This window comes from Cricetulus griseus, chromosome 4 (genome assembly GCF_003668045.3).
Source record: "Cricetulus griseus strain 17A/GY chromosome 4, alternate assembly CriGri-PICRH-1.0, whole genome shotgun sequence".
Taxonomy (NCBI): domain Eukaryota; kingdom Metazoa; phylum Chordata; class Mammalia; order Rodentia; family Cricetidae; genus Cricetulus; species Cricetulus griseus.
Window position 1 is genome coordinate 46,987,148 of NC_048597.1, and position 27,678 is coordinate 47,014,825.

Genomic DNA, 27,678 nt, shown 5'->3' on the forward strand with positions numbered 1-27,678 from the left:
GATAAAATGGAAGGATTCAGATTTTCTGACATGGGAAAAATAATTATTTCCCCCCTTTAAAAGGCTTTTATTTTGAAGACAAAATAAGTTTTAACTCAAATGGAAATTTCAGTAAAATCTCAGACACTGTAATCAGTGAAGGCATTAAAACTCTCCAGAACTATGCTAACTTCCATGTGAGTCCATAATCCAATCAGGATCACAAAGACATATTATCTGCTTTGCCTGTGGCCACCCTGACATTTTATATTGCAAATCTTTACCCTGAAGCATTAAGGCTCAAGATAATCTTCTGTAATATGTCACATATACACATACATATTACCATGGACACTACGTTCTTCTGTGATCATACAGTAAACAGAGAGGTTTGGGGCTATTTTAGACTAAAATCTAGCAATTGCTCTAAAGAGGCTGTTAATTTTCTCATTATGTAATTTAAGGTAGACAAAAATACATTAAATATGGCATATTCCCTCTTGTTTCAATAAAATAAGGGGACATTTATATACTAGCAAATACATAAGCATTTTTTTCCTAAGGAGATACAGAAGACACTTGTATTATAAAATATATGGGAGGGCCAAAAGGAGAATTTTACTTCCACTTATGTATTTTTCTTCTGTTTTTCAACCATATGTTTGAAAGGTAAACAATATAGTTACCTGGCTGTCAAGATCATAAGGTGTGTTTTTCTTTTATTATTTTCTCAATGTTGGAAACTTTAATGTGTAATATATAATGAAGATCTCCAAATTAAGTTACCGAAATGTAATTTTGAATTATAAGTTGAAAAGTACTAAATATTAAAAAATAAAAAAATGACCTTGTAATTTCTCATCTGATATAATCTTGAATTTGTGGTAGGGAGTGGCTAGCTTGCAAATTATCTTCTCCCTTCTCAATTAGGGGGGGAACAAGTCTTTGCATCCCATAGTATGGTGTGTGGAAAAGAGTTCCATATGCTGTTCCCATGTACACCACATGCTGATCCCATATATAGGCTAGACACCATTCATCACCACAGTGGTCCTGAGGTCTAGGTCATGCCTATGGTAAATATGTGTTCTCTCTCTCTCTCTCTCTCTCTCTCTCTCTCATTCTCTCTCTCTCTCTCTCTCTCTCTCTCTCTCTCTCTCTCTCTCTCTCTCTCTCTGTGTGTGTGTGTGTGTGTATAAGAGAGACAGAAACAGATATAGAGGAGAGACAGCAACAGCATACAGGATTCCACATACAATGTAACATATTTCTAAGACTCCATTTTCCTCACCTCTACAATGGATAGCACCTATCAGAGGTTCACTGTGGGACCCCAATGAGCTAATATGATGACAGTACTTAGTATGCCTAAAATAAAGCATTATTATTATCACAGAAGTTCTCTTTTGCATAATGGATGTGCTCTGGAGGTTATTATGAAAATGTATAGGCCAAACTTCTATTATCAAATCACAGAGCAATTACATGGTACAACAATGGGGACTGTGATGGCTCTTGGTGGCATGCAGGGTTCAGGTAGAGGCTGGGTCTTGGGGGATTGCTGGAGTAGTCCTTGGGCTGGTGAGACTTTTACGTCTTCTTTGTTCCCTTTCCTTAGGTTTCCTGGTCTGGTAAGTCCTGACTTCTTCCAGCAGTTTTTCCAAGAAATTCCCTCTCTGTTTTCCAGTTGCAAGGCCCATTGGGACACTTAGGCATCAGTCCTGCTTCACTGAGGCCCTAGCCCACAGGGAACTCCGTTCATGTGAGCTTCACAATTAGGTAAAAATCCAAGCACTCACTTTGCATGCATTTTCAGCCATATGGACTAATGATACTTGTATTAGCTTCATTATACTCATTCTGTGAGAAGGCTTCAGGGTTGGGAACTCTGTTTTCTACTTTCTTGGAAACCCTACACTTAATAGTGAGACCTATAAATAAAACAAAACCTTAAATAGTTATGACTTCATCTTCAACTCATAACTGAACCTGACTCTGGGGCTGAAGAGCTATTTTCTCTCTTTGGTCTCATCAGCTATGAGTGTGTCGGGTTACTGACTGGGGTGAAGTTTATACACCCATAATGCACCAGATGCCAACAACCTGCTGCATTTGACAGCTTACTCTTTTTTTCTTGAGCTATCTAGACTTTCACATAGTTAATTCCTTAACTTTTCTTTCTCTCAGAACACCTCTTTATTTGTGGAAAATATCCAGGAAGAATGGAATTTACAAAATAAACCATCTGCTGCCCAGACCTTGGGAAAAAGTAATGTTTGAAAATAGCAAACACAACTTATTGGAATATAAAAGCCAAATTAAATGGAATCATTTTCTTATCTTTTTTGGGGGGAGTGGGTAGAGATGAAACAGGGTTCTTATGTAGTCCACTCTGGCTTTCAGTTCCCTATGTAGCCAAGGATGACCTTAAACACTTAATCCTCCTGTTTTTACATTCTAGTTCTGGTATCACAGGTTGTGTTGGGGATAAAACCCAGGACTTTGTGCAAGCCAGGTAAGTACTCTACCAGTAGATCCTAACATATCCTTAGCTCCAGTTATTATCCTCATAATTATTGTGGGAAACAAGGTCCAACCTCAGTATGCCAAAAACTATACTGAGAGAGGTCACTGTAATGTACACTTTTATGAGATAGCTTGGGGTCACTAGTTCAAGAACACTCTCATACTAAAAGAAGATCTTGATCTATGTTCCCCAGATATGCTGTTCCTTGCATACTCTGGCATTTTACGAAGCTACTAGGCAGCTTCTAGAAAAATCCAAACAAGTTGCACCTGTACTGTATTTAATATTTTATCACAAGCATTCAGCAGAACATATTAAAAATTACCTTCATTTTATTCTTGCTTATATTCTTATTTCTGTTCTCTTCTCTCCATGTTATGTTATTAATAAAGATAAAGATGTGTGACAACAGGTAACAAAATAGCTAGATACTTTAAATAAACATTTAGATAAGACAGATGTGGTTCATGGTTTCACAAAATGGCTAGTAAATGGAGATTCCAGATGGAGGATGCTTTAGGGTAAGCATTGGAAGATTCTTAGTATTTCAAAAAATTAGATTAAGAAAGTCATTTTTAGCAGAGTAAAGAACATCACCACAAAGGTTATCACACATTGGGAAGAGTCAGTCATCTGATTTGTGAAAGGGAATAGTGTTACAGCACTTGAGGGTGTAAGCATGCCTAGATTATGGACCAATGTGTCAATCCAAGAATATTGCTGTCAGTAACCATTGACTGAGAAAGTGCAGTCAGCAACTGCACGGCTCCCCCTTTTAAGAGACAGCAGTACACTGCATCCAGACCTCTGATTCTTTAGGCTCCATAGGGGAGATACTACAGCAGTAGTGGAGGAAAAGGCCTATCCAATGATTATTACTAAATGATTACCATGACTCACCTTTTTAGGCTAATCATATCACAGGATTTGGACAAGAATCTTGCTGGCTCCTAATCATATCATCATTGGTCCTTCATTATCAATGATAAATTCTTCTGTATTGCTTAAAGGCGAATAGTAAGGGTGGCTTACGGAATTCTTAGCACAAGCAAGATGGTCATAGACAAGTCTGACCAAGGCTATCATGACTGGTTAGTCACAGATCTCTCTCCATACCCCCTGTGACACAGAAAGTCACTCCACTGCAGGGTTCACTCTAAGATCCTCTCGTATACCTTTTGAAGATCACTGTTAAATGTTTCTGATTCCAGTCATCACAAAAATGCCCCTTTCCCAGTGCTTCCTATAATCTATTTATTGCTTTGTTTTGCCTGTTTTAGAGAGTCTAATTCTGTAGCCTAGGTTGACCTAAGACTCATTATGTAACTCAGGCTGGTCTTAAACTCACAGAAATACTCTCGAGTGATCTCCTCTTTCTCTTCTTTATTGTTCTCTATTATACTTACTATCTGTGATAATTTATGTATGCATCAATTAATTTTTCTGACCTTCTGATCCAAATGATAGCTTTTTAAGTAGAGATTGTGTGTCCCTGTGGTTTTACTTGCTGTGTATCTCTAGCATCTACAATAATTGCTAAAGGGGATAGCTTTATTTATTTTTCTATGAGACAATTTCTCTGGGTAACAGCTATAGTTGTCCAGGAACTTGCTTTGTTAACCAGGCTGGCCTTGTACTCACAGAGATCACAGAGATCCCCTGCCTCTGCTTCCTGAATGTTGGGACAAAAGGTGTGAGCCACCACTGCCAGGCCAAGAAGATTGCTTGAAACATTAACTGGGTATGGGAAATAAGCTTTTTGCACAAACTTCTCTCCCCAAGCTTATTACTCTATACTTTGGAAATAACTAATTAACCCATGAATGTTTTATAAAGCTTAGATATTTAAAAAATACTACTTTGCTTACTATTACTGAGATAACAATCATATTCTCTACATTTTATACATATAAGAAAGATGACAGAGTATATCAGCACTGGTATCTTTGATTTATGATTGTCCTCTGCCTCCATGAGTTATTTTCAAACACACACACACACACACACACACACACACACACACACACACACACACAGAGAGAGAGAGAGAGAAAGAGAGAGAGAGGAGAGAGAGAGAGAGAGAGAGAGAGAGAGAGAGAGAGAACAAACTTCTGTATGGCAAAAATATAAAAGCAAAGTTTTCAAAAACAAAGTGAGAAAATTTGCAGTTTATATAGTTAGTAATACCTGTATTATATAATTAGCAAGAAGAAAATAGGACAAAAGACCTGTAAGTCAATAGAAAGAAAAAGAAAGAGATGAGCTACCCTATAGAAGAATATATCAAAAGATGCTCACTATCACTTATAACAGAAAAATTAAAATGAACACTACAGAGTTACCATTTTCTGTCAATGCAATTGGCACAAATGGCGTTTAGTGAAAATACAATTTGTTTAAGTTGTGGTAAAATGGTACTTTTGGATACTGCTAACGGGGCTACAGAAACATCTAATCCTGGTTGGGTCACATTCTCAAAATTTATGAAGAATGTATCCCTTTAACCAGTAATTATACCTTTGAAAATTTGTCTCAGAGATAAAGTGCACATCTATGAAATTATTTATGTACAGGGTTGTTTACCAGAGCACTACTTGATATGATGAAAATTATCAGTGGGGATTGATAGACTAAACAATAACATATTTACATCATGGGATACTTACTGTGCAAACAAAAAAAAAAATCACTGGTACAGAATTACCTCCAAAGCACATGGACAGTGCAAGATTTAGAGATGCACTGAGGAATGCAAGACTGAAGCAGCTTATAAAGTGCTTTTGTGAGTGGGACAGTGAAGACAACTGTGACTAAAGAAACATGGAAATGTTCCGTATGCAATTAGTTCATGAAGTGCTTACAGAGGGGAGTTGTTAAGGGGGAAATGGGTAGCTGGGGAGAAAAAGATAAGCCTTTTTTGATATAGTTTTGATCACACACACACACACACACACACACACACACACACACACACACACACACACACACACACACTCCCTTCCTTGCGGGCCAAGGCCAGAGGTAGATGTTAGGTATCTTCCTCAATCACTCCAAATCTTATTGATTTACTTAGAGACAGAGTCTGTCACTGAACCTGGAGCTCACCAATTTGGTGAGATCAGCCATCCCCAAGGACCCTCATCTCACCTCCACAGTTCTGGAAATACAGGTACTTGCACTGTGCCTGGCTCTTTATGTGAGTTCTGAGGATCTGAACTCAGGGACTCAAGTTTGCTTGGCAAGCGCTTTACCGAATGAGCAACTACTCAGCCTGAACACTAAATTTGTAAAGCTGGGAAAATGTTGTCTATCAAACTAAACATATTTAAAGACAAATTTAAGAACAATGTTCTATAAAAGTGAAATGAAAAAAATGGCACAGCAATGATGCAATCCTGCCTCAGCTCCAGAGTGTTCCACCAGTTTTAGTCACTGGCATAGCTAGCATTTGGTAAATGTGGTAAAGCTGTGTTTGGCTCGCTTGGGCCATTCTTCCCTTTTCCCTTTTTAGCTTTGCAGAATTCTTAGGATGCTAGTAAACAGCTGACTCACCCTATGTCTTAAGGAGTTACCATTAAGATGTTAAAATAACATTAAAATGTTCTGCATGTGAGCTGGGATGAGTCTTCCTGAGAAGCTTAGGGTGATTTCCCATGTTTTGTTCTCTGGATGTTGAATGCAAATGAGAGATGTCCACTTGTTGCTATAGAAGAAGAAAACACAGTTCTTGAGGAGTTTAATGTATGAGCCTATGAAAAGTTAGTATCCCTTTATTAAAAGACAACATTTATCAAGCTTCTAAGGCACTCATGATGGTTTTAGTATGTGAGAAAGGTTATTAAGGTGGGCAGATTGTAACATTCAGCTGATGATGTATTTCAAGTACTTGAGGGGATCCTAAAGGAGAAATCGCCTTAACTGGCAGGTTGTAATTAACTGTCATACAGCAGCAGCCCAAGTTTTGTAATAAGCCACATGTTTACTCACTAGTAAGAAATTATAGCATTAGTCCTTTAACCAGTTCCCAGAGGTTTCCTCATGTAATAGTGAGTACTGTTTGGAACAATGTAGAAGTCCTGGAAAAGAGCAGGAATAAAAGCTCCTATGTTTGGCTTCTCAGTTTTTTGTTTCTTTACTATTTTAACAAAAAGAAAACTACTAAGTTATCTAGGTTGTCAAAGAATCTCATCCTGAGTTCTGTTTTAACCATAAGAGAAGATTTTAGAATGAGGAAGTAGGGATGAAGGGAGTATCAATTCATTCATTCACACTAAGCAAACACCCACTATGACCTGCCTACCTTGAAAATAGTCCAACAACGAGACTAAAGACACAGTTTCTGTTTTAAAATATTTCTGTTTTGTGAGGAAAAGAAAAAATAAATATCCAACTAATTAGAACATAGAGCGATAAGCACCGGTAATTAAGTTAAGCATCAATCTCCAGGGGAGAGCAAAGGTGTGGGACTCTGCCTTTTAATGAAGAAGATCAATAAAACGTTTTGAGGAGATGGTGGCTTAATGAAACTTGAAGGATGGAAGGACGTATAGATCATATTGGATGGGGGGAACACCAGGTAAATGTAACTGAAAATATTAAAATGGGCCAGAGCAAGGCAGTGTGTGCCCACTGAGGAAACCACATGTGGTTTCAGATAGCCAATGCAAGTCTTGAAGGACTAGAGCTAAGGCTTAATGCTCACTGAGGTTGGGATGAAGAACCACTTTAGCCATGGTGTTCAGGGAGGGCTAAGCCCGAATGAATAGTAACAGGCATCCAGACAGAGTGCAGGGACTGTCCGGACGGAGAACTGCAGTTACTACTCCCAAATGTCTATTTCTGGAAATGGCTAAGGAGCTGGGGGCACAGATTCCTGGTTGTCAGCAATGAGCATACTGTTCCCAATATGATTCCCCTGACTATTATCTAATCTCTTTTGTTGTCTCTGGAACCATGGCTCCTTCCCATCAATGAATTCATTCAGTCTCTGTAATCAACTCTGATTAGTGTTGTTTAACATCAATCTTTCCCACTTTTTTCAAAGAAAGATACCAATCAGTTGCTGCACACCCCTGCTTGTTAAAAGCACCACCTCTCCTGCTGACTTACCATTCTCTTAATCAAAAGGGCAGGAGGAAGCGGCTGGGATTCACTTTTCTCTTTTTTTCTTTCAAAGTACACAAATGTCAGCTTCCTCAAGGATGTTTGGCACAGCTGAGTTCAGTCATATAACGTACAAAGTCAGCTTGATCAAAGGTTGCAGGTGGCCCACTGCTAAAATGGAGGGAGAAAAGGAAACCACAGGCTTGCCTGAAGTGTGAATGAGTGCACAGGCCACAGTCATATGTGTATTTACACTGGAGACGTGCTGAGCCAACGAAGGAGTATAGGAAACATGAACTCTACCAGGACACTTTCCCATCTTCCCCTGTGAACCTGGAGCAGCACTGGATGCCTGGGTAGACATCTGTTATGCACAGCCAAGCAGTTTCCATATAGCTTTATAGTGACCCTTAGCCATGGCCATTTTGTGTATGTTAACATTTTATAGATGTCAAATATGGATCTCCTATATTTAGCTAAAGAGCATAATTTTCCTTCCATTTCTGGATGTGTATGTGTTTGTACCTAGAACATACAATCAGCTTTAGGCTGGCAAGATGACTCCTAAATTTGAGATGGAAAGGCCAAGATTCTTCAATGAAAGCTCCTGTTATCTAGGGATAATGTACTGTCTTATTTTCTGTTCTATTGTGAAGAGCCACCATGGCCAAAGCAACTTACTTATAAAAGACAGCATTTAACTGGGGGCTGCTTACAGTTTCTGAAGGTTAACTGTAAGCATAGTGGGAAGGTTAACTGAAGGTGGGAAGCATAGCGGCTGACAGGCATGGTGGTGGAGCACTAGCTGAAAGTGTTCTTCCTGATATGGAGATAGAAGGCAGAGAGAGAGAGCAAGACCTGGCCTAGCCTGGGCTTTTGAAACATCAAAGCCCACCCCTAGTGACACACTTCCTCCAATAATGCCACACTTCCTACAAGGCAATACCTTCTAATTCTTCTCAAATAGTTCTACCAACTGGAGACCAAATATTCAGATATATGAGTCCATGGGGGGCATTCTCATTCAACCTACCACAGGGAGCCTCAGGACTGTACATGCTTCACAGATGACCTTGTGAAACTTAGGTATCAGGGATATTTGGGAAACAATGCCATATACAAACCTTGGCCACATGGCTCACATACCCTTCATTCCTCACCAGTAACCTCATTTTAATGTTTTTGTTGTCTCTGAAGTTGGTGAAAACTCAGTAAACCACAAAGTCATGTTGCTTTAAAATAGCTTGATAAACATCCACTGACATTTTTAGGGATCTATCAATACATAGCTGAAACACAGAAACACCAGCCTGTAATTCCCAATATTGACTTCTAACTAAATATTTTTAAAGTATTTGCTTAGTCAACATTCTTTAACTGAATAGAGATGTTCTTTAGCTATTTTCACTGCACTGTCATCTTACTTATCAGATTATTCATTTCCATGATGCTAGAGATGATCTAGAGGAAAACAAGCCTGCATTTAATTATTTCAGGGATGATGATGATGATGATGATGATGATGATGATGATGATGGTACAAACCAAATAGGAGTTAACAGGAAAAGAAACTGCTCAGTGAAGAGATCGATCCACAGTCCGTAAGGCTAAGGTTTCTTTATTCAGATAAACACCAGCTAAGCACAAGCCAAAGTGTGCTTAGAGCTTGCAAGCTAGCATGGCCAGAGAGAGAGCTATCAACGTGTCCGCAGTCCCTTAAGAATCCTTCCTTTAGACCTCCCCTGATCACGCCTCCACGGGCGTGTCCCAGCACACCTGTCCGAGCTACAAGGAGGCAGGGCTACAGTGTCTCCCTATACATCATAGTGAAAAATCTGTCTTCTGACCCTTTGAAAGGTCCATCATACCATCTCCTCTCACTAGTAAGTCAGTCTCTTTCCTTACCCTTTAGGAAGACACATGCAGAGAGCACATGCGTGCTTACCTCTAGCGTATTTCAGTTAACATTGCTATTAAATAGATACCAAACTAAGATATGGAAATATTTCTGTTGCCTCTTTTGCAATAATTTCACAAGGTTGAAGAAAATTTAATTTTAAGGAACAGAATACTACATGCCCTTGCATAAGCATTAGAAGAATAGAAAATGGTGATAAAGAATATCATTTAATTGTGGTTGTGCTGTAGTGATATTCACAATTAATTTACACTGTCAAATTAAACTGGTAAAAGAACTTAGAGTAAAAACACAAGTCTGTTGTCATTGACTTGGTCTTTTGTAAATGAAGTTACCATAAATTTAGCTTACTGTCTCTAGTTTTTTTTTTTTTTTTCTTTTCTCTAGGTCAAGAAATATATGACTTTCCTTATATGAAATAATGTATAGTTTTGATTATAGCAGAGAAAATGATTGCAGCTAAAATGAGCACCTAGTGTAGCATATTATTTTCCCTAGAAGCTTGAAATATAGTGATATTCTACTAGGACAGAATGTGTCTTTTGAGTGGGGTGGAAGCTAAGAGACAGTGAATGATGTAGCAAGCAGCAGGAGAGATCCTTTACATGGCAGGATCCACAGAGTCAGGGAGCAACAGAATAGCCTAAGAGATAGTGTCTGCAGATAGCAAAGAGGTATAGACTTTGGATTATGCTTAAAGAGTCTACCTCTATTGGCGATCAGAACATTGATAGTCAACATTTGATGGGTATTTTTTTTAATTATGTCAAACACAATGTCTATTTTCCAAAGTTAGGTGGGAACTAACAAGCTCTCCATACCGTGAGACTCAAATGATAAAGCCTCAGCAATAGCAGTAGCAGAAGCAGCAAAAGCATGGTTTTGATCTGCAGATCCTACCCAGGAAGAGCCATGCCATGACTGTTCTCACTGACAGAGAGATAAATACAGAGATGTGTCATCAAATGTGTATTTCTGTATATCTTACAGCTCCCTCCCTCAGACATACAGAGAATGTGTAACAACTGCCAATAGTATAACACATGCACCTACCAATGGAATGGGAATTGTTACTTAAACACGTGTGTGAAAAAAAAGCATCAATATGCAGATCTTAACATCAGCTGTGGGTAGAAACACATCATTCCATGCTAGGTCCATGGGTTTTCTGTTCATAAAGTCTTCCTATAAATGGTGCTCTTCTGCACTATGTAGCCAGACATGATTGACAAGCAATGTTATATTCAAATTCTATGTATCAGTTGGTGAACAAAATCAGGCCCAGTATATATCTGCAACTCACCATCTAGGGGGGTATAAATTGGCACTGAAGGAAGCATTTTTTTTTACATTAGAAACTCAGCATTTAAAATAGAAATTCATAGAGCTTTCTCCATGTTCAAAATTCATGAAATTATAAAGTCAATAGATGTGTCCTATGCTTTACTGTGAGCACAAATGTTCCATAGAAGATAGAGAACATGCACGACCCCTTCTGCATGAAGTTCTGAATAGGAAAGTAGTGAATGACACTCATTAAAATCACCATAAAATAAAATAGGTTTCTTACCTTAAGTTAGGAACAAAGAAAAACATATACACCATTTTTGGGCAATTGAGAATTCCACATAGAAATTACATATCTATCAAATCATTCTTCTTTAAAAAATGTTAGACTTGTAGAAAGAAAGGTCAACTGGATGTATGCAAGTAATGATGTGTGAACGCAATAAAAGTAAGTCAATGAGCGTTACTTCTCCCAGTTACATCCCAGAATGCCCTGGGAATGTCTGTGTCTAAGGTGTAATAGCAAGAGTTTGAGGTGGTCTTGACATCCTTACTGCAATAATGTCTCTCCTGAAGTTTCTTTTGGTTTCTTACTTAGTTGAACTGAAGGAAGGAAACAATTTATACTGAGTACAGTTAGGAACCTAAACTAAAGGCTCCCTTGAAACCTCTTTTGTGGATCATCAGGGCTCCATGATCTGTGAAGTTGCCCAGAAAATCATTCATGAGACTGGAGAGGATCTGTTTTGCTTCTAAGTATATGCTCCAAGCTGTCAAACTTCAGAAGTCGTTTAAGAGCATGACAGAATAGTGCTACTATCCATTGGAAGCCTGAGTGAGTCTGGGTGCTTACCCACTAATCTAGCTCTGTCCAGGAGGAATAAGAAACTTCATGAAAACCACACCAAAAGGGAAGGTGGCAGGGCAAGAATTTAAGAAGTATGTTACGGTCAAAGTTATAGTTTAGTGTGATAAGGACTAGGGTAGCTAAAGAAAAGACATAAGAAGTGCTGTGTTTTCTGAAATATCTATTTTTTTAATCTCCTAATTGTGAATGTAGTTGTGTTTTCGACTGCTTTACAATTTAGTTATTGCAATGGCTTTGCAGTCAGAGTCTCCAACTAGCTTCAACTTTCTCAGTCTACACATTATACTGCAGTCACGTAAACTCCTTGAACATTGCTTTTGCTCTCTTTGGCTGTGTCTGTAAAGGTTTGTTATTGAGTAAATGCTTACCGTGTTCTGTGGCAGAGTCACTGCTGTTACCACACACAAACAAAACATCCTGGACTCCATCTGACTTTGCAAATCCAGGCTCCAATATTCAACAACATGGAGCTTATTTCTAAATTCATCATTTCTTCTAAACATCAACTTCATTCTCACTGGTTGAATTTTCTTTCTATCCTTTTTAACAAATCATAACTTTGGATGCAAATTTGCTTATCTCTAAATGACTTTTCATTCTTTATTCATCTAGCCCACCTTCTGGATTTAAAGCAGACGGCCTCCTTCTACTATCAACCCATAGGCCACCATCATGAAGAATCCTAGAGCATTCATTGTCATTCTTTATTGCTCCTTTGGTACAAAATAACAGATTAAGAATTCCCATATAGATATTTCTAGGAAGTAATTACTAATCTTCGCACTAAAACTATAAAAACTCTACGATCCTTGTGAGCAGGTATTGTGTCTTTGATAATCAGTAGCATTGTTAACTATTATGACAGTTACTAATTAAGTTCAACATTTTACCTTTCTCTAAATTTAAATTTTACCTCTCCAATAATCTTTCCTCATGTTTTTCATGAATGCAAAAACAGTGGCAACCCAGGAAATATAGTAAGTATATGTCAGAATGTAAGTGCCTGTGGCTTTATTGTTAACAATGATGTGTTTTCCTCCTTCCTATTGTTGTTTGTTATTATCCACACTGCTATGCTAATATTGATTTTATTAATTTAAACTTGATATTAGTAAAACTTTGGAGGTTGCTGGCGCTAGCTTATGGAAGCAGCAGGTATAGGGAACCTGAGATGAATTTCAGAGCAGAAGGTCTCTGCTGTTCATCAGGGAGCCAAGGTAAGGATCAGCGGGGGTGGCAAACACATGATACAACAGAGTTCACCCACATGGTTCAATGCTGTTTCTCAACAATGTGGCCAATATCCATTTTTACCCACTTATTACTGCTACATTTTTCTGAAAATGTAATAAATATAGAAAGGGGTATGTGAATAACATGATATAAAGATCAGAATCAAGGTTAGAGACAAGGGCATCAGATTAAAATACAAATGAGTTATGAATCACCTGTAAGATGATTCAAATTCCAAATGGGATGGAAAGATGCAAAGGCATACAGAGTACAGCTCTAGGGTGGCTTTCATAGTTTCTGAAGTAATGGATGTACAAAGAGGTCATGCCTCCTATTTAACTGGGTATTGATACTGAATGTTTCTCATTAGACAAGAAGACAAAAACAAAGCAGTCTGGACTGGAAGCCTGAGAATAACAAAGAAGAGTGACAGAGTATCTTATGTAGATAGTGAGGCCAGCATTTAACACATAAAGCAAGAAGGCTTAGGATTTATGTCAAGAGACTCAGAGTAGAAGGGTATTCATTCAATCATTCCATATTTATTTATTGAACTAGAAATACAATGTGAACTGATCAGGAGATATGGACTAGATCATTCTTAACAGATTTTCTAAGTTAGAAAAAAACAGGAATGAAGGATGAAAGCAATTAGATGTTTGAAGCCAATGTAAGTAGATAATAGGAATAGGCCCATAATGGGATGATATATTTGAAATTTGTTAAAGCTAAAATGAGTCACAAGCCCACCTCATCCAAAGATCGATTCCTTCTATGTTCTCTTGGAAATTAACATGTAGATAAAAATGTTAAGCCCAAGCTGGACAAAGAATTAGGCATTTTCAGTCGAGAATGGTGTGTGTGTGTGTGTGTGTGTGTGTGTGTGTGTGTGTGTGTGTGTGTGTAATGTAGTTTTTTCTAACATGTATTAACCAGGACCCTGTATAACAGGAATAGGTGGTAATGAGGAGGATGTTAATCATCAAAATAGAGCCACAGCTTGGAAAGATGGTTCAGCAGTTAAATCACTCACCACTCGAGTAGTATGTGGGATGATGAGAGTCCAGATATGGGTGTGACATCCTGTCTGTAAGTCTAGAATTTAGAAAGTGGAGGCTGGGGAGCCTGGAGCATGCTAGGGAGCTAGAAGAGTTCCACATCAGTGAACTAACTCTGGGTTCATGCTTCATTGGATACGGTAAGGAGTGATGGAGGAAGTCTCCTGATATCAACCTCCTGCTCCACACGCACATTTGAATCTGTACCCCCATCACATATGTATGAGTACATGTACCACACAAACATGCATTGAAAAAGTCAGCATGAATACATTTTAGTAACTCTTAGGCCTGGCATTAAAAGAAGGGGATTTGGATTGCTCCCCTGCTTTGTCTTACACAATAAAACATGAAGACCTATGAGGAGGAGTAGGTCTTGCAGGCTCAGGGAGATGATCATTTAAAAATTCTTCATTTTTCTGGTTTGACTGTATGAAAGAGCCTGAGTTTAAACTGAGTAGATGTGACTTAAAACAGAAAAACCCAGATGCTCATACAATGAGCTCGTGTATGTGTGTGTGTGTGTGTGTGTGTGTGTGTGTGTGTGTGTGTGTGTGTGTGTATGGTTTGTGAAAGAGAGGGGGTCCCTTTTATCATCTGACCTTCGATGAATAATAAAACTCTTTTCAGCCCTTAAGCCTGTATCAGCTTCAAAGGTGACAGATACCTGTCATATTTTAGGACAGCTTATCACTTCATCCCCTGGAGTGATTGAGTATTTATAGACACAAAGATAGAAACATTAAGCCTATATGTATAGGCAAGAGTCCCCTGGAGGTGGCGATTAGGACTAGGCAGTAATTTTAGCTTGAAGTTCCTATGACTTAAATAGCCACTTGAGCTCTGCTCTTGCAGTTTACGATGTCAATAGAACCCCTAAATGAAATTACAGCCTTCTGATACGCAGCAGGATATCCTTTCTTTGCCATGCAATATACACGGCCAGAAGAAATTGCTCTGTATATGGGGTTTCACTAAAGCAGAATTTATCATAAGGCAGCTCTGCTAAAATATCATTATGCTGTTATTCACTGGATAACACATCTAATGACTCGGGGTGCACTTGATAGCCATGTTTCAGTGAACACAGACGCACGCCCTGATGTGAACTGGGCACTCCAGTGCTTCAAAGCACTATCGATTTCAATTCTACCATAATTTACACCTGGCTTGTTTTGCCAATAGCTTGAACCCATGCTAACAGTGGAACATACACATACAAGCATTAGAGAAATCAGAAACAAACTCCATAGCAAAACTAAAGGCAGTAAACTTTTGCCTTTATAATAGATTAATTAAATATTCTACAGGAGTTTATGTTATACTTGGATATTTATTGTTAGTATTGTTAGTATTGTCCTTGGTGGTAATAGTTGTGCAAACTGTGTGTGCTTCTGGAGTAGTCTCTGGGGCTGTCCAGTTTGTGCAACTCCCAAGTATAGTATGTGACAGGCACATACATAATAGTGTGTGATACTCTCTGAAGGCTCTGCTTCCACAAACCTGGTGTAGTCCAACATTCTGATCCAGTTTGTTTTCCTTCAACATACTTTCCTTGAGAAATATCCTCTTCATAATTTGAGCTTCAACCACGATACTGATGATTCAGAAGTCAGCTACGTATGTATCTCTGTTGCTGATCCAGTATTCCTGAGTAAGCCCAACCGTCTAGTGGACATCAGTCTGGATACTGCCCCAGCAATTACACACATTCAAAAGCAACTTTATCATCTACCCCATCCTACATGACTTACTCCTCATAGCTTTTTGTTTAGTTGTGTAAGGCAGGAACCTGGGAGCAATCCAGAATTCCTCCTTCTTTTCATGCCAGGCCCAGAGGTTATTAAATTGTGTCCATTCTGTAGTTATCTCTGGAACATGTCTCCTCCTCTCTTTCTATTCCCACAGTTATTGTCCTAGTTCAGGATTTCATTGTTTCCTGCCTGAACAATTTAAGGTGCCCCCTAACTCATTTTCCTGCCTCTCCTGTCCCATTCCTACAATCTATCATTTGCTTTCTGCTGCCAGAATGATCGTCTGTAACACAACGATTATTAACCTCTACTTGAATCTTTTTAATGGCTCCCAAAAATACTGCAAGAAGTTAAAGCATGTTTGAACGGCAATCAAGGCCACCATGATTGTTCCCTGCTCACATACACGGCACCATTCTCCTCACTGCACAAGTAAACATCAGTGACACTCTACCTCATCTCTGTCATCCACTCCCCACTTAAGAGCCTTTGCAGCAGCTGTTCCTGTCACCAAATTCTTTCTTCCTCTTTGGCCCTCTGGGAAAATCCTTCATAGTCAGCATGGATTTGCTACCTTCTCTGTGATGGTTTCCTCCATGTTTCACTTGAGGGTACTTTGAGCTGCACAATATTTGGAGCCTTTAAGTTTCTTGGGACATCCTTAAGTAAAGTTATCAGTATATGACACCGTCTCAAGCTCATTCTCATCTGTCCCTTCTGCAATGAGGAACTTAAGGCCACACCCTACTTAATCTCTGTGAGTTTGATAACAGAGCTATCATCTTTACATCACATGCTCCTGGACTAAGTGATCAGATTCACACTGCCTTCATCATTCCAACCCTACTACTTTCCTAGTCTCCAGCTGATCCTGCTACAGAGTTTTCTTTGCTATCACTCAGGCTTCCCTGGTATATTCATGTTTGTACACTGTATATCATTTTATCTATATGAATTGGAATGATTTCATTTTTAAATTTATTTTCATAATCTACACAAAACATAAAACTGTATATACTAATGGGGTATGTGATGTCTCAGTAACTATGTGTACATATGCATTATGTATATGCAATACATACATATAATGATTAAATCAAGATAAACATATTCACCTTTTAAATTATTATCATTTCTTTATGTGAGAAAACTTAAAGTTCTTTCTTAGAACTTTCAGAAATGTATAGTAACTTACTGGTATCTACAGTCACCTATTGTTCTAATAGTTCATCGTACATCACAGCTTCTTGCTTCACATTAACTGTAACTGCAATAGTTGACCAATCTTTCTACTGCCTCTCCCACTCCTTCATGTTCTCTAGTGACTACAATTCTCTTTAAACTTCTATGCTCAACCACACTATTCTTGTCCAAGTCCTTCACACTAGATAGTTCCACTGAAGATGTATGTGCACAGATGTTAACAAAATTTGCTTTCAATGAAGTCTTGTCTCAAATGTGGTCCCCATGCAATTTAGAATGACAACCTAAGCCTCATCTTTCTTTCCTGATTGACTGCTCTCCACAGCACTTAACACTAACAAGCCACACATTTTCCATATGAATTTTCTTATGTGTCTCTCCTAGACAGCCTATAATATGAGAATAGAGACTTCTCTTTGTACATGTACTCTGGAATCTCTAGCCCTGGAAGAGTGTCAGCTATGAAGTTTGAGCTCCTCAATGAGTATTTGTTTATCAACCAGTATTTAGCTTCTATAATAAAAATGGATGGGGTACAGATTCAAAATTATTTTGTGAATGAAAAAAGAATGAATGTTAAAACTATGATTAATGATTATAATGGAGAAATAGACTTTGTACTCTGATTCTCAAAAAAACACTGGCAAGTCAGTCAAATGGGTACCATTATTTTTCTTAGAAAAATGAAATAGATGAGTCCCTTAATTTAGAAGCCTAAATTAAGTCTACCTGGTTTGTTCTTTTTTAAAATTTGCTATTGAAATGTAGAAACAATTTTTGTACTCTGATCATGATGTAGCTGTAACATTTATTACTGTATTTTGTTCCTCTTGACTAGGGAGGCAATTAGCAGGAGGTGAAGGTGCTAATATCTTTTATTACAATTTATATCCTTCCATATTTGCTGCTTTTCATAAAATAGATCCTTTTCTTTCATTTTCAAAAGTGGATTAGGCACTCATACAATTTTGTCCCTCACAGTAATTTGTATACACTACCCGAGAGGCCATCATACTACAAATCCTGCCAGAAGGAACTGGAAGGTGAATGCGATATTTGTAGCTTGAGGATGAACAGGTTTTTTTGGTGCCAAGTTTGTGTTACAGGAAATGTCCTCTACATGTTAACTCCCAAAGAAGAACAAATTCATCAACAAAACATTTTAGTTTTTGGTGTGTCTTGGGACTTAACTTAGCATTGTTCAAGGATTCATTATCCATTATGGGAATAACTTTTCCTTCTCCCCCTGGCTGCTTACATCTGCTTACTACAGAGTGCAGACGGAAAAAATACAAAAAAATGAACATCCCTCTTATATGTCACACATGGATACTTTAAAAGTCTTGGAAAACCATGTTCAGAAAGCAGGATCAAGTACAGCTTGGGGATTGTCTTGCTGATTGACCACTAATAGTTAAGATTAAAATCCACTTTATACATTTTTCTTTTAGTTATTGTTTACTCTCTTTATTCATAGTATAGGCATTTATTGTTTGACTTATTATATCAGGGCATCATACAGGGTACTGGAATGAGGACATAGCCAATGGCAAACTGGAGGCTGACTCAATTGATGGCCCTTCTCTGAAGATGTCTCAGTGGGCTGTGGCTTAATAACCGAAGCAGCACCAAGTGAATCTACCAATTTCTCTCCTCATCGATCAGAAACAATTGAACTTGGCTATTTTCAGCTATTATTTACCTCAAACAGGGCATTTAATTAGTGCTTGTTAAGACAGTGCAAATGATTTGGCTGCCTGTCTTCTTGCCCTGGCTCTTTATTGTGCTGTCCGTCTGCCCCACCTCTCTCCTGTGCAGTTCACAGTATTCATAGCCAGTATTTATTCGTCTCTGCATCTCCTACCAGCCTAGCTCCTCACATGTGGATTTTGAGGAAAGGAAGAACCAATGAATCACTATAAGCAAACACTCACAGCCCGGGGATGTTCCAGCTAACAGGTAGTATGGTACGTTCAGATTCCATGAGCTAACCAAGTTAGTTATTTGGCTACCTACACAAGTCCTAGGAGATGAAGGGAATTACTGTAAATTGAAGACCTCCATGTCCTATCAGAAATGACCCAACCTTTGTGGCATTAGAGAAACTACCTCAGTAGATGTCTGGGACAGTTTCAGCTCTTGGAATATCTAATAAGGAGATGGAGATACAGAAAAAATCTGGTGACTTATTTGCTGGACATGCTCCACCCTTAAGGCAAACAATAGATACTCATTGCCAATGAATACAGATATTCATTCATTTACTACCTACCCACTGATCCTCCAGCTCCTTCATTAAGATTGAGGCAATATGACATTGTTTAAAGGTGGAAGAAACAAACAAACATAAAATATAGTACCCGCTGTCCACACAGAGATTTCTAATTCAAGGCATCATAAGGTAATTGATGGCTGCTGCCTTTTAAAATGCTATCAGGTCAAATCATCATTAGCTTTGTTGATCGTGGAAAGCTTCACAGAAAAAGTGTAACGTGACTGACTGGATATCTGGGAAATTATATTCTGATACTAATATGTAAGTGCAGTATTAAGGCATTTAATATACAATTAAATAGCGGAGGAATGAGAGAGAATAAACTAGGTCATTTGTATATGTATTAATTCTTACAAAACTGAATTCATTAAATATATTCTCAATTTTAATTATTAGCTATTTAATTTCTTTCTACTTAATTTTAAACTACTTCTTAAACACAGCTAATATTTTGAAGTTCTGCAGAATAGAATTTAGGTTTTCAATTTGTCATCTATATTTAATAAAGGATAATAACTAAACTTACCAGTTATCAGATCATCCCATTTGCAGATAGTATTCATAAATTTCTGTATAAACTGTGTATTATAAATGTGATAAAATGCCAACTTAGCTCTGCTTATGGTCATTTTAAAAAATATTTTTGGAATTCAGAGTCAAAGAAATGTAGGTAAAAATCACACTTAAAAAATATAAGAACATGGTTTTGCACATATAAGTTACATAATTTGTAAGTTAACATACATACTCAATAATATATGTGTTCCAAAATGTCTTATATAGATGTGTCTTACCTAGAGAATCACAGAAAACACTTAAAAAACATTTCTGCACAAAAAGAACAACTTCTTCACCTGATATTAGCTTTACCAAAAGGATAAGAAAAGATAGAATACTTTCTTAATGGGGCTCACAATCTGGTTATTTAACATTTTCACTTGTGTATAATTGCTACTGGCTAATTAAATGAATATAACATATAGAAAATGATCCCATCTAAAATTTGTTTGCAAAAAATATATTCTAAAACACAAATCTTCATTAATTTAATGAAATTAAAACTTCCAGATGAACACTGAAAAACTAAACTAGTTATAGTATGATATAAAGGCTTACTATATAGAAATGGAAAAAGCCAGGTGCTATGAATATGACCATGCTATGTCAGCTCATATAAAGACATCATTTTCCCTCCAACAAAATATGTATTAATTGAATTCTAACTTCTTATATACATCAACTCACCAACATAATTTTTTATGACCATATAGAACTCTAGATCTTAGCAACTACAAGAAACAAATCTCTTTAGCTGATTAGATTTGTAAAATATAATTCCTTGGGACAAAATGTTAGGTAAGTGCCTTTATACTCTCTGCCTAAAATTGCTTACAAATTTTTATGTACAGTCAGTTTTTGAGAATAAACTGTTTCTAAGTGTTAATAGACCCACCTGTCTTCAATGTAGCCCATACCAACTGAGTTTCTCTCTCAAGTCTGTTCAGTTGGGAGTATTAACAGAGAGTCGCAGACTACTAGGTAGGTACATCTTAAGTGATGTTTAAATTATCTATCTATCTATCTATCTATCTATCTATCTATCTATCTATCTATCTGATGAAACACAGTTTCTCCTTATAACAGTCCTGGCTGTCTTGGAACTTGCTTTGGTAGATTAGGCTGGCCTCAAATTTACAGAGATCTATCTGCCTGTGACTCCCAAATGCTGGGATTAAAGGCCTGCCACCATCTAACTTCATGTTTGAAAGGTTTTAACACCATTTTCTTGTTCAGTATTTTAGAAAATGACAAAATAAATTAAAAAATATCTCACAATACATTGTCCATATGAGTAGTGCACTAATTGCTAACAAGGACTAATAGGAATGTAATCTATACCACACCAGGCTTTCCCATTCTGGCCCTAACTTAATTGAAGCAGATTCCTTTTACATTATCAGCTAATGAATTTGATGAGCCTTAGAAACTATAGGAGTTGTGCTAAAAAGTCATGTTTGTTCTAGAGGTCACTGGCAAACCTTAATATGACTGCTGTAGCAATACACAGTATCTGCAGTGCACTTGGGACTTAGGAGTACGCATAAATTCTGTGGTTAAGAATCCAAATCAACCAAAACAGCAAAAAAGAATTCCAATGGTAAGTATCAATGTTATATACTCAATCACTGTACCAGTTTGGACAAAGGTACACACATGTACATAACAGACACACACGACACACATCTGTAAAGTCAACTCTTATTAATGCATTCTGGCCTTAGAAGGAATCTACTAGCAATGTGTTAATAGCAAAGACAGCTAAAACAATAAAGGAGCATCTCTTTCCAAATATTTAAGGACATCGAGTGAGTGCCCCTTAGGCTGGGTTGTGGTTCTGGGAAGTTTTAGCCTATGAGAACCATATTGGGAACATCAAAGACTCCTTCTCCTCTCCAAAGAGCAATTCACTTCAGATGATGCCACACAGCCAAATAATTTTATGGCCACCATGTTTTTTTGGTTTTTGTTTTCTCTTTTTTTTCCATTGAATCTTTTTAGAACATGCCAGATTCTCGAATTCAGAAAGATGAGAAAGCACAGTAAAATCGAGTATCTCTAGAACAGCAACTAAAGCAGAGACCCAAAAGCAGAAGACAAAACCTCATTCCACCTGACATTTCCCTTCCAGGGAGGGTATGTATCACCAAGAAGATATAGAAGGTCCCTAATGACTATGACATATCAGACCGGCTACTCCCCGACCCCCACCCCATTCCATTCCTTTGACAACTTCCCAGAGCCCATTCAGTTGGTCTCTCATATTGAGGACAATGCTATATTTGGGTTTAATATTGTGAGGGCAATCATCAGTTTCCTTTGTCAAGATGATGAATTTCCCTGGAACCATATATGGATTCTCATTGCATTCTTCTGCTCGGCACCATGAATGCAGAAGAATAAAGAATAGGGTGTGACACATGACGTTTCCTAAGGTCAGGCAGGGAGAGGTTCCTAAAACTTAAGAGCAACCAGGACTTTCAGACATGATCTCTAAAGGGATATCACCAGCAACACTTTTGTAGCATACATTTACTACAGATTTTCTGTCTGGCTTAGCTAGGTATGTAAGTACTGTGTGCACGACACAGCTGCTCAGAACAGAAATGCATCAAAAGTTAGCAGAGGGAAACTTCACAGGAATAATTATTCCCACTTTCACTTCCCCCTCCTACCACCCTGAGCTCTTCCTCCCTGTCCCAGTCACTTCACCTACCTTCCTCCTCCCACAAGCATGTTTCTAGTCATGTCAAAGCTGACAGCCCTCTGTGGCAGCACAAAACCTGTACCTGCAGGCTGTTCCTGAGCAGAGCCTCCAGGCTCTGCCATCGTCCAGAGCACGTTCAGCTGTACACACTAAAAATCTCTATCACTCTGTTTGATTGTTTGGCAGGCTTTTTAATTTTTTAAATTTTTTTAAATACCCCTTATTTCCTGCCTGCCTCAGAGACAACCAAGAATAGAATCCTTGCTACATCAAATTCTGGAACCTCACCACTCACCAGGACTGTGGTTCCTGATCCAGGGAGTGACGGCTGAGAATCAGCACACAGTCTCTTGAGAGTGTCCAGGCCTGGCTGTTAAGCTCCCTGCTCTGATTAGTTTGTTGAGTTCACAGTGTTCCAGAGTGCTGAAGCACAGAAATTAGGGAGGGGGGGTGGTGGAAGGAAAATCACTGGAGCCTCTTACGATCTAACTTCCACTAACTGAGAGGAAATGTCTTATAAATAAACAACAGCAAGAGAAACACACACACCAAAAAAAAAAAAAAAAAAAAAAAAAAAAAAAAAAAAGAACCTATCCCGTCCTGCCAGAGGAATGTACATTATTGTCTCCGGACGGAAAACTTTGCACCATACCAGAATGCAGCCATGTCTCCTGAAACCACCTCTCTTAAAACAGAAAGAAAAAGAGAATCAAGACAGAAAGGTTGGGAAGCTTCTCTTGTGTCCTTGAATTCTGTTGGGAAGTTCATGTGAGTTCCCAGTAGACAGGCTACACTAGCAGTTTCAGCAGTCTGTGTTCCAGGGTTTCGTGCGGAGCCTGCTTATTAACAAAATTTCATTTCTGCCCAGATCATTGCTCTACCATCCGGACATTTTCAGAAGGGAAGTTCAGGGAAGGGGGGAAGGGTGCAACTGTGGAGCAGAGGAGAAAAGAGGACAAAGGGAAACTCCTGATGACCCGGAATACCCTAGCCACGGCCACGAGCCATGATAAGCAAGCCCCCACCCACCATCGTCCCCTGGTTGTTGAGGACTTGAAGATGCAGTTGTGTTTAATCTACTTACTCTTTCTGCTCGGGAGGCTGAGGTTCCTACATTTCCAGCTCATGCTGGACTGTACCGTAAGCAACAAGTGAAATGAGTTCTGTGAGCTCATTCTAGTCCTTCGACTCCTGTCCACATCACTAAGCGACTGCACAGCTTGGCACAGGCCAGGATGAGTCAGCAGTCTCTGGTCATGAGAGGCCAGGCCTGGAATAGCATTGGGGTGTGTGTGTGTGTGGTGGGGGGGGGGCAGGTCAGGAGCAAAATGAAGCAGAAAGGCAGCCTAGATGGCAGGACTCAACTGTGCAATATGCAGGATACTGCAGGTCACAATGAAAGAGCCTTATCAGCTCTGGGGTAAAGAATACAGAGCTGAAGAAAGCACAGCAGCATCATAGAACGAAACAGATTCTGAAGGCTAAAGCATGCTGCTTCCTACTACTACCTGAGTACCCATTTACTCCATGTGCTGTAAATTCAGGTAAAAAAGAGTGGTTATAGACGACATTATTTCAGCATTCTGATATGGTTTCCCAAATTGCTAAGTAGCAAAACAAAACAAGCAAAGCACAGCAGTTGTGTAGAGAAGTAGCATATTCTATAATGTAAAGGAATTGTAACTAAGAGTAACTGATGCATTAAGGGTGGACTTTTGGGCTGACTGTATTCTTTTATAAGCTACCCAAGAAGCATATAAGAGAAGCACTCTCTACATCAAGGCTGACAATAGAAAAGAGCTGAGAGAAAAGAGACACAGCAAGTTCAATGGTACACACACAGAGGGTACTGCATTGTGTCTGTATTTCTACACAAGTTTAGTATAGCGGGCCTCTGTTAGGAAGTGGACTTCCTTACCCCCAGGATTCTGAAACACCACTCCTGTACTGCACACTATAAAATGTCTAAAGGTAAGCCAAAATGAAAGGAACGGAAAAACTCAAGTTAAAAACTAAATCAGTGATAGACAGGCAAACTGCCCTGCCAGTCAACTGATTAAAAAAACTATCTAAAACAGACTGAAAGATACCAAGATACCACATCTAGATGGACAGTCGGAATTATCAGCATCAGAGGGGAAAGGCTATCTCAAGTTTGGTGGTTTGGAACTGTATGGCATGGGAAACAGAATGAGTCAGTGGAGTAGAGAAACACTAGAGGACAACTTTATGGAAGCTTGAAGGAGAGACATGAAGATCTAGAACACATTCCTGGCTTTTATCCCTCAGATACACAAGTGTGTGTGTGTTAGGAAAATACGCAAGACGGTTTCTGTACCTTTTATTCCATAGTAGCAAATCCCTTCAAGCATCCTATCATCCACCCAATGAACTTCCTAGTCTGTTTCCTTCTCTTTGAAAGGGAGTGACAGTATCATCCTAACTGAAGTATTACAAAGGCAGAGCTGGTGTTTATCCATTTTTGTCATAGCCGTGTCTGTCCAACAGGGAACACACCATAGTCTACTATTATTACTACTGTGCCTAGATCATTATAGCACCTCCATGAGTGCCCACTAAAAGACACTCTGGCATTGTTGTCCCACTGGATTGAGTAGAACCAGCAGAAAAGCTCCAGTCAAATCATCTGAGTGTACTGCTTAGCATGCTGCTTGAAGAGCTTGTTGTTGTATGGGATGTTAAATGTTACATGTGAACACAGAATGCTGATGATCTATTATGTGAAAACCTAGATTTGGGGAATCTATGTTGTCAAAACCTGACAGTACCCAGTAACTAGAGGCCTAAAAAGGAAGAGGAATTTTTAGAAGCCATTCCAAAAGCAACAGTATAAAAGTGCTATTGGCCTTGACCACATGATGAGTGTTTTTTACCAAAGGGGAAAACTTAGTCCAGTTGATCGTCCCAACCTAATTGATTAATTGTGGGTCTGACCATCTGGCTGATGAATGCTGACACCCAGCAGTGATTACTGTGTAACACAAGTCCGGATGTGCTCTCCATGATGCCTCCCACAATAATGGCAACAGTGAACTTCAGGTTAGTTTATTCAGGCCTCTTGGCTCAATCTCTTCATGGAACAGTGGTTGTGGCAGGGAATATTTTACTAGATCTGGTCAAGCATATCTTCTCTTGTTTCAGTGGCCCCTCCTTTCTAACTCCACTCCCATCCTCTCCTGAGCCCTCTTGTACATAATCGTTTTTCATGCAAAGCATTCCATCTGTAGTTTTCATCATGTTGTTGACTCTCTCCTCTCTGGTTGCTCTACTCTGAAAAAGATCAGACTGGTCTAAGGGGCTTGTACTGTTGTTTCACGGGGGAGCTTATGGAGACATTTTCATTGTTTCTTCTGTACTGGTTTACTATAAATTACTCCATGTTTACAAAACAGAAAATTATTTCATCTAAGTCACAAAGCCGAGGAAAATTTCTACAATGGTTCAGTCCTGCATGAGGTTGTAAGAAATACAAGGATTAAGAGAAGATAATCTTCACATACATCTTAAGTAATTTTTCATTTTCAGAAGTGTCCCATGGACAGGAACCATCCTTCCCTAGAAACCAACTCGAGGATTCAGGGAAGCATTTCATAGTTAAAGAAAGTCAGCAAGCAGTAACCAGTAAGCATGCTCCCTACTAACCCATCTTCATCTGGAGATAGAATGTATGCAGAATCCCCCAAGCAAATCTGATCTGAATACATGCAAACTTTAGTTACTACAAACAAGTCTGTTTCTTTTCATTCTATTTGGTGGAGAGGCATGAGAGAGCAAAACGATACCAAATGGCTTACAAAAGCTTGTCTGAGGAGTCACAACACATAGTCATCCTCTTTCTCTTTTCTTTTCCAGTCCCGATTTCCACCTTGAAATCATCCTGCCCCTTGGTTTCCATAGCTGCTGAATTTCTCTTCTGTTTCAGGCTGTATTAGTGTAAATTTTCAGTAGAGAATGGTAGCAGCATGCTGAAATACAGAGTTCTGTATGGGGAGTTGGGAAATGTTTTTGGCATGACTGTCAGTAAACAACTCCGTGTCTTGGGCAAGTCAAGTCCCTTAACTCCCTATGTCTCAGTCTCTTCATTGAAAAATGATAGGGTAGGACTGCATGAACTCTGCTGCCTCTGCCAACACTAAGATTCTATGGTTCTATAGCTCATTTCCCTCTTTCTCCCCTCTGGCATCAAATGCTCAACAACTCTGCATATAATAATTTTTCTGCTCTCAGTTATTGAAGGAAAAATATCTCTCCTGTATTTACTGCTGAGTATTTTCTATTTGTATCCCCTCTTTCTTTTTGATATTAGATATCGTGAGTCATAAACATGCACATATTCAGATAGATACTTTAAATTTGAAGGCATTTAAGGAGAATAGCTTTCCCATGTAGAACATTTAGTGTAGCTCTGCATGGAGGAAGCCAGCCATCCAAAAGTGGAGCAAAGGGGCCAATTCACAAATGAGAGGAAGCCTTTCATAATAAGAGTCTCCAGGCTCTTCAATTTAGATAAAGCTCAAATGCTATCAACTTCCAACTACTTTTCGAATCAGTCCCAGACACTATCACAGACACTTAGGACTACAAATCTGAGGACCAGTGCTGGCAGTGATGCAGTTCTTATTTCACCTCCACCATCCATTGCCAAGTAGGATTTAGGATGGCATAGTAATAAGAGCCAAGAGGACAATCTGTCATTTATTTTCCTCCAAACTTTTTTGAAATTTCCCATTTGGGCTCTGTTTCCCAGTTTTAATTTGGTAACTGCCATTTTTCAGCATTTCTTTTAACAGGTTACTAATAATTTCTGATACAGGATCTCATATTTCATTTTCTGCTGCAAGAACTGCTGTTAATATTTCATCTGCCTTCAACTCGGCCCTGAATAAAGGCTGCAGCATTTTAGATACTCTGTTAACACTTAGTTTCTGGGAATTTCATCACCAGTGTTCACTTAGTTTGTCCATATGTGGTTAAGTAAAAGTAATAGGTTTTCTGTGTACGAATATTTCAAGATGTACTAATAAACATATTACTTATTCTAACACATCTCCACCCTGAATCTCTGATTGACAGCAAATGCCCTATTTGTTTCCCAAGGTAACTTGTGACTGGCTTAACTTTTGGAAGCAGAATGGTTGTTAAAAGTTGGGGGATCACAGGAAGATCTACGTTCAATTTTCTTTCTTC

At 38.6% G+C, this 27,678-nt stretch overlaps 1 protein-coding gene across 10 annotated transcripts in view; it reads right to left on the reverse strand.

Moving 5' to 3' along the window:
- The window catches only part of Zbtb20 (zinc finger and BTB domain containing 20), a 760,216-nt gene that overhangs the window by 264,984 nt on the left and 467,554 nt on the right, over positions 1-27,678 (reverse strand). For 5 of the 10 annotated variants that reach the window (XM_035444553.1, XM_035444552.1, XM_027412662.2 and 2 more), the window contains exon 1: positions 23,555-23,720. The exons of 4 other annotated variants lie outside the window; for them this stretch is intronic. The gene's annotated coding sequence lies outside the window, so the exon portion shown is untranslated. Of the gene's footprint in view, positions 1-7,615; positions 7,781-23,554; positions 23,721-27,678 lie in introns of those variants that run through there. One more of the 10 variants, XM_035444549.1, reaches the window with a different exon arrangement.